A 13,543-nucleotide genomic window follows, 5' to 3' on the forward strand; every position below is an offset into this window, starting at 1 on the left:
GGATCTGAGCGCTTTAACACAGGGAGCATAAATACCTATATATGTGGTGGGGATTTCCTCCAGGAAAACTGCCCGTGGATCTGTACACGGTGAGCAGGGTCAGATGCAGCAGCTGAGAGCTGAGCTGAGCCCAAGACGGGCACATGGGGACTGCTGTGGTCAAGATGTGCACTGCTCTGGGCCAAGCAGTGCTCAGTTCTGCTGAGCTCTCTCCTGCTGTGCCTCTGAATGGGGCAGTGGTTCATTTTCAAAGCGATGGCAAGCAGGAGAAGATTCACCAATATTCAGCAGACATTTGTTTTGAGTCCCTTTTAGTCACTTGCTTTGCATTATGCTGTAATGCTAGAATGTGATGGAAAGTACAGCAGAAATAGCAGAGTCACCCAATCCCAGTCCGCAGCAAATGAGGACGAGCCTAAATACAGCAACCATAGAAAACCATAGGAAGAAGATTTGCTTACCTTTAGAAGGCCTCAGATACACAGGGACCTCCAGAGATGCACCTCCACTGCCAGCCCTCAAAAGAGATCTGGGAAAGGGTGGATCCAGCTCTGTTTCTTCCATCACTCAGGTACATTGCATGCACCTGAGCTCCCTGGGCTGGCCCTGCCTTCCACCAGGTGCTCCATCACTGCTTCAGGCAGCGACTTAGCATTTCTGCTACACTTTGCTATTTAAATGCATAACAATGGGAAACCACCGTTGGATAGCTGCATTGGGTCACAGCAAGGGCACAGCACATGAACTGCTCTCACCTCAAAGGCTACAGGAGGAGCTGAGGTGAGGCCGGGCGCTGTGGGCAAGGCAGGGCTGACCCAGTACCATGTGCCAAGGGAACCGAAGGGGATCAGAGATTCACTTAAACATAGAACTCACTGCCTGTTCTTGAACAGCCCTAATCATTGCACTTACCTGGTGCTCACCAGCCCTGCCTGCCTTGCCAGCCTGGTGTTAGTGCTGACTGGCACTGAGGATACAGCAGCAAAGTGCTCAGACACACCTCGGGCACTCAGAAACCGCAGTATGGAAACAAACTGGCTGGTAATGCTCAGTGTATTTTTGGATGAGTATGGACTGAGCTCCTGTTTTGTTATTACTGATCTATTGCAGGCACTGTATTGCAGCTCATGGAGTTTAGGCTGTCATTACTACTGATTTAGCACATGGGAATTCTGATAGGTGCTCAGCAGAAAGAATAAGGCACGGTCCTTTCCCAAACATCCTTTCAGCACAAGCAGTGGTGAGGGCCGACGCTCCTCTGCAGATGGCTACAGCGGGAATGGCACTCGTGTGCTCTGCTGCCATTCTGCCCCAGGCCGCCAGCCCGAGCGAAGGCAGGAGGGATTTATGGGATGTGCTGTGCCTCCTGAGCAGAATCATGCTTTTTTCCTCAACCTTCTTTGTTTTCAAAAATGAACCTTTCCCAGAGTAATATAGAGCTGAGTACGTCACGCAGCCATAACCTTGTCGGCAGCACGGCGGCTGGCGCACTTCATGAGGGATTTGCCTCCAGAGAGAGCTGTGCACAAAGCCTGGAGCACGAGGAGATCCTTCCCTGGCGAGTGATGGATTCGGCGCTGGTGAAAGTTCATACACACATAATGACACATAATGACGGGATCCTCAAGACAAAGAGGTTTGTCAAAGGCAATAAAAGAGCCTATTTTCCGCATCCTGTGCTGGAAATCGTCACTCGCACTGTGAGCGGAACGGAGTTTCGGTTGTACAGGTGGGGCTGTCCGTCAGGATGCAGAAGTCCCAGGCTCCTCCCTCCTGCAGGTCCACCTGTGATGTGCTGCTTGCCTTTTGTCGTTTCTCCGAAGGCTCAGAACTGCGCTCACCGCCCGCAGTTCGCACTTTGCCTGGAGATAAGGCCATGGCCCCAACGCACCTCCATGTGCCCCCCCCCGAGAGCTTCCGCCGTGGCTGGCGGTGGCGACGCTCACGGTGACGCCCCTCCGTCCTCAGCCTCACCCCCTGCCCGCCTCTCGTCATTGCGGGCCGTTGCCGTCGGATCCAGCCCGGGGACGCGGGCACCGCTCGGCTCGGAATGCTCGGGGGGAGCCCCGCCTGGAGCCGCGGCAGTGCCGGACGGCCAGCCCAGCCCTGCCGCTTCTGACCGAGTTCCAGCAGCGTGGGTCGCTGCGCTTGGCTCTCAGCAGAGGAAGAGAGCGCAACATAAAGCAGAGCGTCCCCGCGTGGGATTCGCGGTGAGGGCTGGGCTGGCTGCTCCAAACAAAGCCGAGATCGGGCCCCGTTTGTACGCGAGGCCGGGATGGGAAGTCCTGCACCGACCGCGCAGCGAGACCTGCGGCGGTGCCGGCCCTGCCCGCTCGCTCCAGCAGCCCCTGCCAGCGCCCGCAGGAAGCTTTTCCTTCTGAAGGCAGAGGATCGTGCCGCGCTGCTCGCAATGTGCTAACTTTGCAGCGAGCTGTTGCTCAATACGTGCTCAGGCAGGGCCACCGCTGCCCATTAACGAAAACAAAACGGAAGGGAGGAAGGCTTACAACACAACAATTGCTATCAATTAGAGGAAATATTTATTGCCAAAATATGTCAGCGGGATTTGACAGACGGCATGTCTAACTCTGTGCTACTGAAGGGCCAGCTGCACTAAAATGCAGCTTAAACTTAATAGTGGTTTAAATCCATCCCCTCTTTCCCACAGTTTAGCAATCAGGCCGTAAATTCATTATTGCAGTCTGCACTCCCCTTTGTTAATTCAAAGAAATCTGACTTATCTCAGTAGCCTCGGTGCTGTTCTCCCCCACGTTTGCAGGCCTTGCTCAGGATTCAGCGTTGATGCTCATTGTGTGCTTTTAAATGAAAGGACTGGAAAAGTGTTTAACCGAACAGATGTCATTTGCTTTGCACACCTCAGTACAAACCCAGGCATTCTGATTAAAATCTCACAGTACTTTAAGGAACGTACCATGTCACTGAGCTCTGAGTCAACTCCATTTGCCGTGCTCCACTTCCCACACCTATGCTCTCTGCTGCGCAACACAGAGCGGACTCCAGACAGCCCCCCTGACCCTGCAGCCCCACCAGCAGCAGAGCCCACCCTCTGGTGGCACCGTGCAGCTGCAGCTGGCCTGCTCTGAGCTCTGCACAGCCATCGCTGCACCACTGCCCAGCAGCTGCTGCAGGACCCAGGGCCGTGTGAATCTAAATGCTCCTGTGAGTTCAGCTCCAGAGTCCTGTTATGAGTTGTTCTAGCTGTGGGTTAGGCTCCCAGCCCTTGCCAGTCCAACCTCAGGCACAATCCCATAGATTCTGCACCCAGCTGTAACTCTGCTCATGGCTCTATTAGTCTGACCCTCAGCCCCCTCTCATCAGCCAGCCCCAGCTGGGAGCCCTGTTTGGATCACCCCACAGCATCACCTAAGTAACTCACCCCGTCAGTGAATATCACAGCTTGGTATGAACCGGGCTCATCATCACCTCTAACCCTGATCCTGCCAGGGCCCTGTTGGCATTACCTTCAGTCCTGGCCACAGCCTCCAGTACCCTGACCTTCACCCAGTGCTGTGCCTGAGATCCTCACCAGCCCCGCCATCTGCCAGACCCTGCCCTGTACACTGCCTGGACTCAAACTCTGCCCGGCAGGCGCCCATGCCACCCCATGCAAAGGCAAACAACACCCAGCTGCTGGAAAATGTCCTCTTTGACCTCTTTGTTCTCCACAGGGGCTGATCAGGTCCTGCAGTCCTCTCACCGTGGCCTGGTGCTGGAACAGAAACACAGGGTATCTCGCTAACAAACATAGTTACAAATCACTCATCCACTTGTTTTTACCAGGGAACCTAAAACATTCCCATACCTGTATCTTGCAGAGCCCAACTCTCTGCAATTTTGAGATAAATCTGTGGCATGTGGAGTCCAGCAGCATGTGATTTACTTTGATACTGATAGCTGTCTGTCATTATAGTGTCACCAGTGGGGTATCATCTGGTGTTGTGTATTTTTGGACCTAATGTAAACAGTGCAATCTCGTTCTTGAAATTTCCCTGGTGGCCCCAACAGTCTCAGAGGTTTACACTTTTCTTATGTGCAGTCAACACATCCATCAATCTTAAAGATAAGCCAAAATGTAGAAGTCTCACACGTACATAATGCACACGTTTACACACACACACAAAAGACAGATCCAAGTACACATTTAAAGTGTCAGCAAGTCCTATGTTGGACCAGTCATAGCGTTTTGGACTTTGCAGCAGAAAAGCTGTAAGACAGAGAGCTCTCAGTCAGTCCAGGCTGCAGGGAGACAGCATACAGAGTGCATGCCCATATGACAGAGATGTATTTGTATGTGAACTCACTGCAAAAATCAATCTTGTAAAACAGGCAATGTTTGAAAACAGCGTAGCAATGGAAACATCCACAAGTCTTTTTATAATAATGGAAACAGCTTTGTCTTTGGCTTACTGGGGCAGCCTGGGAGAACAGGCACCTCGCTGCTTCACCCACCAGCAACTGTGGCCCTAACCCTGCACAGCAGGTGGGGCAATCTGCTGGTACAGCTGGGAAAGGAAAAAGGAGAGGCAAACACACAGCCTGAATAATTAAAATCACCTTTCAAAGTTCACTCTTCTTTAAAACGTAAACACCACCCGTATAGAAACTGGAGTATTTCTGAATGTCAGCTACTCCATCCTTCTAGCTGAACAGTGATCTTCATGCTATTTTCACACATCCACATATCCCATTGTATACAGGCATACTTCAGGGGCTGTGGTTGCCACGGGATGCCCCTTTCTCAGCATTTCTATCCCCAGGAGAGCAGAAAGAATCACACAAACAACACCGCCATCCAACCTGAGCTCAGGGCAAGTGTTGCAGTTGCTTACATTGGGGTGCAGAGCAGTGGTTTTATTACATTGCAGCCTGCCTACCCCTGGGAGGATTACTGAAATGGCAACAACCCTTTAACTTCATGGAGTTCACCTGAAAAGAACTTGTTATTGTTAAAGCATTACTAACGAGCTGCAGGTGCTGGTCCTGTGCTGGAGGTGGCAGCAGCTGGTGCTGTGGATCTTTGTTCTCCGGGACCCACATGAACCGTTTTCTGATGTCGTCAGACCAGGTTTGGGCTCTGGCAGCTTCTGCATCCCCCTGCAGTGCTGCAGCACAGCCAGCTGCACAGCACTGAGCAGCAGGATGTGGCCTCACTCCTCCTGGAGACTCGGCCAGCAGCTGGCAGGGTGGGTTGGGGCAGGGACGTCCAGCCTTGTTCCCACCTCAGAAGCCACTGGAACATGGGAGTTAGCGATGGCTTTGGGCGGGTTCCCAGAGCAGTGTGAGCAGCACCCGCTGCAGCTGGCACATGTTTGACTCCCACTTGTAGCCCAAAAAGGGGCTCAGGACAAAGCGAAGCCCTGAGGTGTCCATAACCTGCAATCCAACCTCATAATCTCCTTATCTCCCTCTCGGTGCTCTCTGTCCTCACGGAGAATGGCTTGTCACCAAGGGCAGGCTCTTTTAACACACTTAATAGTACTTTTCACCTTCGGGGTCTTCTTGTGCACTGGGTTTATCTTTCAATCAATGTTTTTCTTCTAAGTGATGTCTATTTAAGCCTGGGTAAAAAAAAACAAAAAACAAAAAACAAAAAACTTGCTTCTGGTTTCAATCAAAGCTGTTGATCAATTGTCCTGCTCAGTCCAGCCTTGTGGAGCAGCATCTGGCCTCTGCACAGCATTCAAGTAAGGAGTTTGGGGGCCAGACATCATGTCGGGAACCTGCAGGCCGATGACTGATTCTGGGATGGAACAAAGTATTCTGATGGTTTTAAGGGAAGTGTTTGTGGCTATAGCCACAAATATCTTGTTTTGTAGAGAGAGCTCATGGTGGTAGTTTATCTTGAGCAAGAACTTGTTCTGCGAGCAGCTGTTCCATCTGGGCTCTGTATTATCATGGCCGCATGGGTACAGCATGCAATGGAACAAACCCTGGGGAGAATCAAAGCAGGAGAGCAGCTGCAGTGGGGAAGAAAGGCAAAGTGCCCTTCGAAGCAGGGGATGCCCTGCTGACACTGCCTATCGCATCCACTGCTGGCACGGTCCTTCTCCTGCTCCTGCTCAGTGTTTCACTGTCTCTCAAGGGTCAGTAAGTAACAGTGCACTTGATTATGGAGTTTCTACTTGTAGCTTACTACGGTTATCTAAGTGGAGGTCCGTGTGTGTGTAATAAAACTCGTAACCCTCTGTGCTGCTCTGAGTTCATAGTTTGCTTGCCTCTCTGCTCCCGAGACATCCTGTCTCTTGGATGATCCAAACACACCCTGAAACAGACCCCAAGCTCACTGATGTTTTCTATCCCACAGTGATTCCATCATGCCATTCACTAAGCTGCTCAGTAGCAGGGATGACAGGATGGACCATAGCAAACAGGATTGATCTTTGAGGTCATTTTCAGGACTGCAGAAAGGGAGTTGTTCCCATGCTGATCCAGCACTCACAGGGCCTTCAGTCAAACAACCCATCTGTGGCACCAATTCTGCTCAGCAAAATTGAAACCACACTTGCAGTGCCTCCTGCACGGTCCTGCAGAGTGAGCGCAGAGGTGCGAGGGGCAGAGCTCAGCTGGTGGCTGCTCGGATGCAGAAGGTTGAACAAATATTAGCGGTTAAAGAGTAGTCATTAATCCACCCGATGGAATATCCAACAGAACCCATGCTTTCCTCCTGGGTGATGCAAATGAGAGTTGATTGTAAACAACTCATGCCTAAATTATACCTTAGAGAATCCAAGTAACACAGTTGGCCTTGTCTGAATTACTTCAGTGAACACAAGGCAGAAAAATGGCTGCAATTGTCTGGCTGCTTTCATTTGCTGGCTGTCACCTTGCTTGGGACTTCTGCAGCTGGACATTCATGCCAGATCTGGAATGTAAATGCACCATTTGCCTCCGAATCAGCACTATTAGCAAACCTTTTCTAATATTTCTTTCTTTCCTTCTTTGTACTCTGGAGAGCTGGGGGAGGAAGAAAGGCAGGAGTGTGTGTGGGGCTGTGCTTCAGGGGAGCACTGCATCCCACCCCCCAGGCAATCACTGAGAAACAGCAGCCAATGCTCCTGTTCCCATGCTGGGGTCTGACACTTAACCAGCTGCAGATCTGACAGCGCTGATCCCACACAACAGATGAGGAAAGAGAGCAGTACAATTGCTCTCTCTTACACCAATCCACTCGTGTGAAATTCTGCATCTGTTTCACACTGAGGCTGAATCCTAAGAACTGGATGCAGTTCTTCTTCCCAAAGCAAAGAAGCCAACGCGTAACGCTGGGAGTCCGGCTCCTCACCCTGCTCGAGTGCTCAGCGCGGACACAGACAGGAGAAGGAGAGGAAGAAGCAGAACAAAGAGGTTTAGGAAATGCCCAGGAGAGCAGGAAGCCGTCCTGCCGCGTTCGGGTTAACACTGCGCCCAGGCGGCACTCGGGGGAAAGGCCGCCTGCAGGGCGCAGCTCGTTTGCGCTCTGCTCCTGCGGGAGATGAACGCCCTCCGCCGGAGGACTGCGGTGCTCCGCAGCCACCTGCATTTCTGCTGCCAACAGGTGGGCTCCGGTCTGCAGCACGTCTGTGCGGAAGGAGCAGTGATGCAAAAGCGTCAGACGCATTTACGGCAGCACATCGCCACAAATGTTGTTTACCAGCATTGCAGCATGGCTGCTGGGGGGAGCTGCTTGTCACAAGGCCAGAGCTGCGACATGCAGGGAAGAGCTGCAGGGTTGGAGTGGCTGCTCAGCACCAGGAGAGGATGGTTTGAGAGCACGTGAACCAGCCCCAGTGCTGGCCAGTGTGAGCAGCCACAAAACAGTCAGATGGATTTCGACATCCCCGGCTGTGTGTGCAGCACAGAAAGAAGGGGAGCACACTGAGAGCGTCAGAAAAAGGCGTTGGTATTACACGTTTTCACTCTTTGCTCCTCTCCTGGGAAGCAGAGCCTTCTTTGCAAGATATCCAGCAGTGCGACTGTATTTAAGACAAATGGTTACTTTTGTCAGGAATAATTGAGAACTTAAAGTTCGACATATGATCAAATGCCTTCCTGATCTGAGAATGGCAGAGGATGGGGCGCTCCGTCTGAGCAGTGCGGTGCAGCACCTCTTCCACTCAAAAACAAACCTGCATCCCCTTCTCTGTTCTTTATTCTTTCCTTTGCTGCACCTTCATTGCCTGCTGAACTCTCACCAGCCGTAACATTCATCCACACACTTAAATCAACCTTGTAAAAGTCTCCTTGTCCACAGTAATTCTTCTGGTGAGTGGGTAATTTGTCTCTGATGTTTGGTTTGTGTTTTGCTGCCTGGGATAACGTGTGGTGGGAGTCTGCCTGTTTGCATAATTCTATGCTTCAGCTGAGTGCCAAGGGAACTCGGTCAGGGGTGGGCAGTTTCATTTTCATTGTTATTAATGACAACTGAATAAATAAATATAAAACCAAGCAAAATCAAACTGAGCTTTCAAGATCATCCTGGTAAAGGATGCAAGAGATGATATGTTGTGATGTCTGGACTGGGAAATTTCCACAGCATTTTTTCAGGTACTCCCTACAATGTATTCCATTAAGCATCACTAAAGATCCAATATTTGTGTGGTTACCAGGAGTCTGGGTTCTGTTGTACGGTGGTGGTGTTCTCATCCTCCTCCTCCACCTTCTTTCTCCTTTGGTTCCCTCATCCAATGGCTCCTTAAGCCTCAGCAGCTCTGTTTTTTTTTTTTTTTTTTTTTTTTTTTGTTACAGAACACAAGAAATAGCATCCTTCATTTTCACACTTCAGAGAAGAGACAGAAGAGACCTTTTGGCAAAATGTCAGACTGTGTGACCAGTAACACCCCCAATCATTTCAGACTGTGACTCGTGGACATGTTAGGCTCAGATGCGAAAACAGAATACATGCACTTTATGTTGGTCACTTCGCTCTGTTCTATTACATTAGAACCAGTCATTAGCTGGTGGAGGGGGAGAAACATTCCCATCAGGAACCAGGGTAGGGGATTGCATCTGACATCCCCACTCCTGCCTCCCTCAGCCCTCCAGCGCTTTCCCTCTAGAGATATTGGTGTGAAACCAGCTCACGTGACAAGATGAGGTGATTCATAACCCAGCTGTGGGCTCTGTTGACAAGGCCATCACAAAGACTTCATGCAGATTTCATGCATCCAGTGTGCTCCAGGAAGCAGCCTGGTGAGCAGCATAGGCGGTGCTCTCAGAAGAGCTCTGACACAACTTGGCTGCATTCATCTGGAGCATGTGAGGGCCAAATGGCTGTCACTTGACAGCAGCTAATAGTGTATTTTTAAAAGGGATATTTTCTATGCTATATTAGATTTCCAAGACATCACCATGCATCTTCAGCCTTATCTTTTCATCTCGATGGTTTTTTTTTGGCTCTCCTATCAGTCTTTAAATACACAAGCAGGGATTATATGGATAAGCCCACAGCATCTTTCATCCTGGCAGTGGATTATCAATCACAGTTAATTAAGGTTGGGGCTCTATAAATGACACAGCTCAGCAGTGATTCTCTTTTCATCACCATCACATCACAAGAGGCTCAGTGACCGTTTTGCACACAATTCCTCCATGGCAGCATGGAGTCCCCTCAGCACTACGGTGGGTGCAGATACCCATGCACTGCACCCCGCCTTCCTCACCATATGCACAGCTACTGCTCTCCTTCAGGAGCACTGGGATCTGCCATGATCTACATTCATTGTTTACAAACACACAGCACTCTGCTTACAAGTTTACGGCTTAAAGCCCCCCGGGCAGCAGCCACCCAGCGCCCACCCACAGGCAGGGATGCGTCCTGCTGAGCCCAGCCCAGTGGGTTGCAGGTCCAACCCACCCCCCTCAGCAGCACTGCCCCACAGGCATGCTGCCTCACAGAGCTGGGAGATCTCTGGGAAGTGATGGTGAGCCAACTCCCAGCACAGGGAGAAGGGCATCCCAGGAGCTGACTGCACACCTGCAGCACCGCAGGATGCAGCTGGTGCAGGACCCCCTGCCCAAGGATCTGCACACCCCTCACCTCAGTCATGCTTCGAAGCCAGGTGCAAGCAGCTTCTTGTAGTCACGTCTGATGGTGCTTCCTGGGGCTGACAGCTGGGCTCTGAGTGTTTAATTTTGGATGTGTGCATGCAACCCCAGCCAACAGCAGTGCATGAGACAGCTCATAGCAGATGCAGGCCTCAGCACCATGCAGCCCTATGCTCTGGGGCAGTCCCTCTCCCTGTGTTTAAGCCCTGAGCTAAAATGAGCTCTGAGGCGGGATGAGGACTCAGGGCCATCAAGGTGTGAGCCTGGCGCTGGGCACAGCAGCCCCCAGTGACCCCAAGCAATTTGGTCTGGATTGGGCTATGCCCATTGTTGGGAGCACTGCAGGAGCTGGCACTCTGCAGCAGGGCTGTTGCAGGGAGGCACTGGGTATGGAGGCCGGGGGGGGAATGGAGCTCATGTGGCAATGCATCCCATCCCCATGTGACTCGCAGCCCTGGGGCAGCACATGGTAGATTTGCCAAGCACTGCTGAGAGTCTGAGCTCTGCCTGGCACTGAGCTGCGCTCCCACTGAAGACATGTGAGAGACCACAAACTGTAGGACATCTCACTGGGGCAGTGGTGCCGTGTGGCACCAAACCCACAGAGTGCAGACCCCGAGGGAAAAGAGAAGTTCAGCAGTGCCTCTGCTGCCCACCTGGCCCAGCACAGAGGGGGAAAAATGGCAACAGAAATGCAGAGAAGGAAAATGAGTGATTTCAGAGTAATAACCTTGGCTGATTTTAACTCTGGCATAGATGAAGGGAATGGAGCTGGGATCTGCTCCCATCAGATGGAAGCAAATTGGACTATTTCCCAGACAGATTGGCCCCAGCTGGAAAAGAGAGAAAGAACGCGATGAGGGAAGATGGCTCCAGCAGGAGAACAGCAGCTCTGAGGTATGGCCGCTCTCAAGAAAGCCAGATTAGAGATATTATTGAATCAACAGCAGTAGCCATGGCTGGCAGTACCAGAGAAGCCAAAAGATGGAGCTTGTGAAAGATGATAGTAAATTAGGGTGCAAAAGTGGCCAGGCTTCATGGGATTCTTTTCTGAGCGTGACAAAATCCGCTCCATGTCCCAGCCTGAAGGACAGAAGCAGTGCACTGAGCTGTGTGTGCTCGGAGCCACTCCCACTCTGCGGCTCCTGGGAGCAGCACAGCCCCTCATGCTGTGCCACAGCGACACCAACACGGGCAGCCTGAGCCCGCCCTGCACCCTGGGCAGTGCTGCTGCCCTTGCACAGGGGCAGCCTGGCTCCTGGCCTATGGCCCAAAGGGCTCAGGGTCCACTTCCCAGAGCCACGGTCTGTCCCCTCAGCTGTGCCACTCCAACTCTGTGCCGGGCTGGTAGAGGGCTGCTCTTCCAGGCCGCTGGGCAGGAGGCCCTGAGGATTCATTACTGCATCCTCAGGCAAAGGACGAGTGTGTTAGCAGCCTCCTTGGTGTAAAACATGTAGCCCTCTCCAGGACCTGCCCAGATCTTCCTTCTTTGAAGGTGCAGCAGCAACGGATGACCTATGTGGTGACAGCAATCTGTGTTGTCTGAAATGTTGAGTGTTCCCAGGTGCTGCAGACAAGAATCAAACATTCCAAGTCAGGGCAGGCAGGCTCAGTGCCAGCAATAAGAGAAAACAAATACAAGAACTGATCTATGTGGGCTTGCTTGCTCCTATGAAGTGGCAGCAGGCAAGGATAGCGTTTCTGGGGGCATTCACAGAGCTGAGCTCAGCGTGGTCTGCATGGTGTTACGTGGTGGTTCCTGCTGGAGGAGGTGACCGGAGTGTGGCTGAGGCTGCTCGCTGTGGGATTTCCCCCAGCACTGGCCAAAATGGAGTGCAGTGGGAAAGGAAGTGAGTCAGAGCCAGAGCTGCTGGTGGTGAAGTGAGAATGGCATCTTTAGAAGCTGCAGCTGGATTCGGCCTGCAGGGATGGCCACAAGTAGCGGAAATTGAAAGTTTGGCAATAAGAGCAGCTCAGCCCATGAGTCCAAGGGGTGAGGCACTGCCTGGAGAGTCTCCTGGAGCACAAACAGGGCTGCTCTGCTGCTGCCACTGGGACTCAGGCTCTCTGGTCTTCTCACTACGCTGTGAGCTTGGAGGGATGTGTCTTGTTATGAGGTGCTTCCCCACCAGTGCCCTGTCAGAAACACAGGATGCCAATTTTGCAGCCCCAACTGAACCCCATCCTTGCCCTGGAGGCGGTGCCATCTCCCCCACTGCGGTGCTGGCTTTGTCCACCAGGCCCCATTGATTAGTGACACTGCAAGCACCTGGCAGAAGGCACTGGCAGTAAGCAGCACCCGGGATGAGAGACATGGCAGGGAGATGAGGAGCATTCTAATGACAGGAGAGAGCATCCTAAGGCTGCTCAGCCTTACAGCATCCCTGCGGCTCCATACATGCACCACTCCACGGCACAGGGAAGGTCCCTCTGTCCCAGCCATAGCAGGTCTCGGGGCTCTATCAGTGTGGCCGTTGTTCTGTGCATTCTCCATCCCGGCCCTAGAGAGCTCCCAGACTCCCGATTTTCCTCCTTTTTTTATCCGGAGCCTGTCCTGCAGCGCAGCAAAGGCGCCTTTTACGTGCGCTCTCCGTGGCAGCACACGGCCGCACGGGGCGGCCCGGGGCAGACGTAACTCAGCGAGGCCGGGCTGGTTCGGCTGTGTCGGGTGAGCGAACAGCGCTCTGCTACTTCTTAGGAGACGCCAGGCACTCTGCGAGAGGAGGAGAGGAAAGCTCGGGGTCGGGCAAATAACTCTCACTGCAGTCACAACCGCCACCGCGTCTCAGCGCCGTGAGAGCCGCGTGCGGGCTTCCGCCGCGCGCGGAGCAGCTCCCGCCGGGCTGCAGCGGGCCCTTGCTGGGCTCTCGTGCACACGGGCGCGGATCCGAGCGGCAGCGACCAGCGCGGTAATTCTGCAGCGACCGCGGCGGCGACGTCGGGCCGGGCGGACGGCGGCGCGGGGCCGCGAGAGGCGGTGCAGGACAGGGCGCGGTGCCGCCGCGCGGCCGCCAGGTGGCGCCAGAGACCGGGGCGGCGCGCGCGAACGGACATCGGCGTCGTGGGCGCCTCGCGCCCCGCGTCCCGCGCTCCTCAGCCCGACAGGCAGCACCCGCGGCCGCGGGACGCTCCGACGCAGCTTCGCGCCTGGGGCTTTTTCAGATGAGCGTAGATCGGATTAGAACGACGACAAGCTTTTAAAGTAACTGAAGTGAGGATGATTCACCGCTCGAGTCTCAGGGCCCGGGTGCCTCGGCAGAAGTGCTGTTGTGGCGCCCGGGCCCCACAAGCACAGCCCCCTTTGCACGGGCAGCTTAGCACCGAGCTCACCCTACCAACCCATAGAGGAAAGAACCAAACACGTGAGAGCCACCCCAGCCCATCCGTTACAGCCAGGATCCATACAGCTCTCTGAAATAGGCAGCATGCCCGGATGAGTGTACATACATGTACACACACATACAGACACACACATGCACACACACACACATACAGACAC

This window comes from Lagopus leucura, unplaced genomic scaffold, assembly GCF_019238085.1.
Source record: "Lagopus leucura isolate 7727_CA_CO unplaced genomic scaffold, USGS_WTPT01 Super-Scaffold_100028, whole genome shotgun sequence".
NCBI classification, from domain to species: domain Eukaryota; kingdom Metazoa; phylum Chordata; class Aves; order Galliformes; family Phasianidae; genus Lagopus; species Lagopus leucura.